The sequence below is a fragment of the Mus caroli genome, unplaced genomic scaffold, assembly GCF_978045245.1.
Source record: "Mus caroli unplaced genomic scaffold, Mus_caroli_1 scaffold_14, whole genome shotgun sequence".
Taxonomy (NCBI): domain Eukaryota; kingdom Metazoa; phylum Chordata; class Mammalia; order Rodentia; family Muridae; genus Mus; species Mus caroli.
Genome location: NW_028227269.1, coordinates 26214562 through 26219665, shown reverse-complemented (window position 1 = coordinate 26219665; position 5104 = coordinate 26214562). Strand labels below are relative to the sequence as shown.

The window sequence follows — 5104 nt, the reverse complement described above, 5'->3', positions numbered from 1 at the left end:
CCAGAACTGTGTCTCTATTTGCATATGTAGCAGAGGATGGCCTAGTCGGCCATCAATGGGAGGAGAGGCCCTTGGTCTTTTGAAGATCATATGCCCCAGTACAGGGGAATGCCAGGGCCAGGAAGTGGGAGTGGGTGGGTTGGGGAGCAGGGCAGGGGGAGGGTATAGGGGACTTTTGGGATAGCATTTGAAATGTAAATGAAGAAAATATCTAATAAAAAATAATAAAAAAAGAAAAAAAAAGACAAGGGACTAACATGCTAAACCTTCTGTCTAAAGCACAATTTGCTCATTGTAAAATTGCTAATAAATACAAAAACACGTAGAGTAGCGCCACACCTCCGCCTCATCACACAGGGGCAAGCGCTGGTTGTAAACCGTGTTATTTTGCTTGTATCTCTCCATGTCTTAAGGTTTATCTGGATGCTTTATTAGTTTTGCAACAGTATTCCTCGGTGTTATTAAAAAAAATCAGATTATGAGGGTAAGTGAGATAACTCATTGGCTGAAGGGGCTTGCTATGCAAACCTGCTGACCTGAGTTTGACCTCCAGAAACCATGGGAAGGGAGAGAGAGGGAGCCATTGCTACAAGATTGTTCTCCAGCCTCCACATGTAACATGGTGTCATTTCCCCACACTACCCCGACATAATACACAACAACAAGAACAACAACAACACATTATAAACATCCTTTTTGTTGAGTCAGAGACTTATGATGTAGCCTAAGCTAGCCTTAGACTTGTAACAATCCTCCTGCCTCAGTTTATCCAGTATGGGCTTTCAGGCATGTGTCAACGTGCTTGGCTTTCTAAGCATTTTATCTTCCAAATATAAACCAAACCAAACGGCCAAAGGTCTTCAGATTTTTTTCATTTTCTTTTCTTTTGCCATTAAAGCAACAGGTGCTTAGTTTTGAAGCTGTTTTTCTCCATGTGACAATGAGTGACATTTTTGTGTCCACACCACACTTCTATGTGTTATCACACAGTAATCCCATTAGGTAAGATTAGGACCACTTTGAATTCTACAGTAAGGGATCTATAATTAAAGGGTGTTAGGGAGGCTGGCATTGTGTAAGCATTAGCTATGCAGAGGGTACTCTGATATGTGTTCCATGCCCCCCCTCCGGCCCGAATTCACATGAGAAAATCACCATCAAAGTGGTTTCATCTCACAGATGAAGTAACTGGAGCTCGCACTCAGAGGAGACTTGCCTGGTTGCACACCATATGCAGGTTTGAGCTTGTTTGAAGCTGCAGACTTAAACCTGACTCTTACACAATGCCAGTTACTCCACTGGGTCATGTCCTGAGAAGTCAGATTGCTACTCCTTACATTCCCCCATGTGGCTCTATCACAGGTCACTAGGTTATCTGGTTAGGCGAGTGAAAAGAGGCCCTGCAGCAGGGCTTTGTATTGATTTCACTCTGGGGTCATGAAAGGGTTGGTGCCTCTAAGTACAGAGTTAGCAATGTGCCTCTAAGCTGTCTCGTTTAAATTCTACAGTTGTACACTGGACATGACGCCCCTCCTGTCACCGTTCCAGGTAACCCCCAACTCCTAGTGATGTGGAGATTCTTACTTTCAGACCCAAGAGCATCTACTTCTTAGTGGCTCTTGGCAGGGACAGCTTCCAGCCAGGGGAAGACGAAAGAAAAGGCAGGAGCAGGCACAGAAAGTACCTTCAACTGGAAGAAAAGATGAAGATCTAGGGCTGAATATTTGTAATGGATTATGGAATAATGGAATGGGAATGGTTTAAGTGGCTGGGTATGGCTTCATCCCTTCCTGAGGGCCATTGATATCACTTTCTCTGCTCTTGAGGGTCTCAAAGGAGAACTACTATGGTAGTTGCTACCATAGTGATGCCCCAGGCTAGGCATGGAATTCATTAGCATTTGGCTGCCAGAGACTTTGTGGACTCAAGAGGAAATATGGATGGAGATTCAGGAAGCTCATGTTAGGCTTAGAGGTTTGGAAGACTGCTCACTAAACAACAAATCCTTCAACGATATCAATGTGAGACATATGGATAACATTTTTCTAAATTGCATATACGTTTCCAACATCAGAATAAGAAAGGCCTCTGGCTTGCACGCTTTGTTTTATTTGGGGTTTTAAAAACAAACGTGCATCCTGCAGCAGCCTCCGGGTGGTGATTCAAACAAATAAATATCCTTGATGACCAAATCAGGAGCAGATTCCCACCACACACAAAACTCTTATCCCTCATTCTTTCTATTTAATATGCTGAAGTATCAATTTCCTCTCAAGAGGAAACAGCCTGGAACATCAGCTGCCTCTCTTGGAAATAACATACACCTTCCAGGCACGTGCCCCAAGTGGGGCTGCTTTTAGAAAACACTCTGATGACCTTTTATGCAGCCATGACGGTGCACTTGTTATTGTCAAGGATCTAAGTACAAGGCTGGATAGATATAATTTGGCAAGAATGCATGAGCAATAAAAGGAACTGAATTCACGAGGACAATCTGATCGTGTCACCTATGCTTGATTTGTGATCCATGGCTGAAGACTTGTGAGGTGTCCCAAGGGCCTCTCAAAGCAAAGCACACTCCTTGGTAGAACAGGAAAGAGAAGAGATGACCCCTGGGTGTCTGCTTTGCCACAGTCTGGTTTTGGCATAAAAGTTTGGTATCTCCTGTATTGGTTACTTACTTCCTTTCTGGAATAAAAGCCCTGACAAAAGTGCTTCATAATGAAAGCATTTATTTCAGCTCTCAGCTTTAAGGTGTAGTCCATCATTGCAGAGGAGGTGTGGTAGCAGGAGCTTGAGGCAGCTGGTCACACTGCATTCGCAGTCAGCAGCAGAGATAGATGAATGTCTGTGCTCAGCTCAGCCATCCTTTTTTATTTTATTTTATTTTTTTAAACAAAACCCTTTTTATTTTGGTTCTTCGTGAATTTTACATCATACAACCCAATCCCACTCATCTTCCCCTCCCTTCACACCTGCCCTCCACCATTGCAACCTACTCCAACAGAAAAACAATCTCATTGTGGAAGCTGTAGTGTGTCAGACGCTGTGTGTCCATCTGATAGTACTCCCTTTAGTCCACACTTCTTTGCTTGCAAACATTCATTGCAATGAATCATTGGTCTGGTATGAGGGCTCTGGCTTTTGCTATTCTATCAATACTGGAACCTCCCTAGGACTCCTCTTAGATATCTTGTTGTTGCCTTGTGCCATGGAGATTCTGTAATTTTGGATCTGAAGGACCAGCCCCTTCATGCATACCAGCACAGTTAATGGATAAGGTAGGTGATGGGGTGAGTCAATTCAAAGCCCTGGATTTGGGCCTGAGAGGTATGTGAGCTGGCCAGCCCACCAGCTCTCCCACTCACTCACTCTCTCTCAGGGCTGGCTTACCAGCAACCCCTGCAATCATGTCCAGGTCTACCCTGCTGCCCAGGTGAGGTGCAGGGTCCCCTCTGTATTGCAGCTACTGAGGGACAGGGCCAGTTCTTCTACTCTCTTGAGCCTTGGGCCAGCTCTCCTACCTGCCATAGGTGGCAAGAGTCAGGGGTGGAGGAAGGTAATTGTCCTTTGCCCAAGCTGCCAGACCAGGGATGGCTTTTGGTGGTAATAGACCCCTGCAGCTACAGGAGCCAAATATGGCCCTTGATGGTAGCACAGGCCAGGGGCTCGCCATGTTCCTAGGTGGCAACACCAGCTACTCACATCAGGCTGTTCCTCAGTACTCTCAAGTCTTCATTCTGCTCTCTCCATTGTGTCCACATCCTCCTGTTTCTCTTTCTCTTCCATTTCTCCACCATTTACTTGCTCTTCTTCTCTTAGTGGCCCAGGGTCTTTGAGTATCTGAGGTCATCTCAGGAGTGGTCTCAGGAGTGCTATCTTTACACATTATGGTGCCAGGCAGGGGTAGTTTTGGGCATGGTCTACTCCCCTAGGCATTCACAATGCCAGACTGGTGGTCATCTCAGGCTAGTCTCCCTGTTCAATCCCTGTGGTGATAGTCTGGTGGTTATCTTGGGTGTGTTCCTTGCCTGGTCCTCCCAAGTGGCCCTGTGTGAGGTCTTGTGCTCATTCCAGCATGAAGCCTGTGGTCTCAGTTGCTATTCTTCTAGTCTCCAGCTTGCTCTCTACCCTCAGGACCTGCATGACCACCTGACTGGTGGTCATCTCAGATTAGATACCTGTCTGGGTACCCTGGTGCTGGAATGGTGGCTGTCTCAGGCTTGTTTTTTTTTTTTTTCAGGGAATGTTAGTCTATGAATCATTCAGATGCCCATTGGTCAGAACACTGAGCACAGACATAACCTCTCTCCTCTCTGCCACCTACAGAAGCACATGTAACACAGCAGCCACACCTGCAATGCCTTTTGGGGGAGAACATCCTTTTTATTCAGCCCAGGATAGGACTTTAGCCTATGGAATGGTACTACCCTCATTCCCATAAGAACACCATTAGACCATGAAGGTTTCACCCTCAAGACTTAATTACCTTCTTAGAACTGACTTCTTGCAACACTTCTTAGAACTGACTTACTAGGGACAGGTTTTGATACACGAAGGAGGAGGAGAGGTACCAACATAAGATCACAACAGATGGGAACATGGGGAAAAAAGTCAATGAAATTCTGTTTCCTCTAAATGATGCAGATGAAGACCTGGGCTGAATGAGCATCCTGTGGCCAAGTGAAGCAACTCTGGGATAGCAGAGAAGATCGTTCGGTTTTTAGGCTTAGGAATGATGTCTGACCCTCTGTTATTTCTGTTATCACCTCAAAGTAAGGGCATCATATTCCCCAGTGCCTACACATTTCTGATCAAGCTCAATCTCCAGTAAGTGAAGTATGAAGACAGAAAGCCATCCTCTTTACCTGTGGGGAAGTGGAGTTCTGTTCTCAATGGCATTCTTTGATGAGTCTATTATGTAAGATTAGAGACATCAGCTGCAGAAAGATCAGTGCTCAGGAATCAATGGTGGTTTAAAGAACAATGTCCCATCCCTTCAGCTAAAGGAAGAGATGCAGTTTACCAATTCCATCATTTAACCTGGAGCTGGGCTTATCTTCTTTCATTATAGCTGACACAGAAAAGCTACCCATAACCCAGT

The 5104-nt window shown here is 45.2% G+C and overlaps 1 non-coding gene across 1 annotated transcript; it reads right to left on the bottom strand.

Annotated features, from left to right (window-relative positions):
* Positions 1-4245: 4245 nt before the first annotated feature.
* On the bottom strand, positions 4246-4377 carry LOC115032858 (small nucleolar RNA SNORA17). Its single transcript, XR_003838517.1, has one exon. It is a non-coding gene; the product is annotated as a small nucleolar RNA SNORA17 (small nucleolar RNA).
* Between the last annotated feature and the right edge of the window lie 727 nt (positions 4378-5104).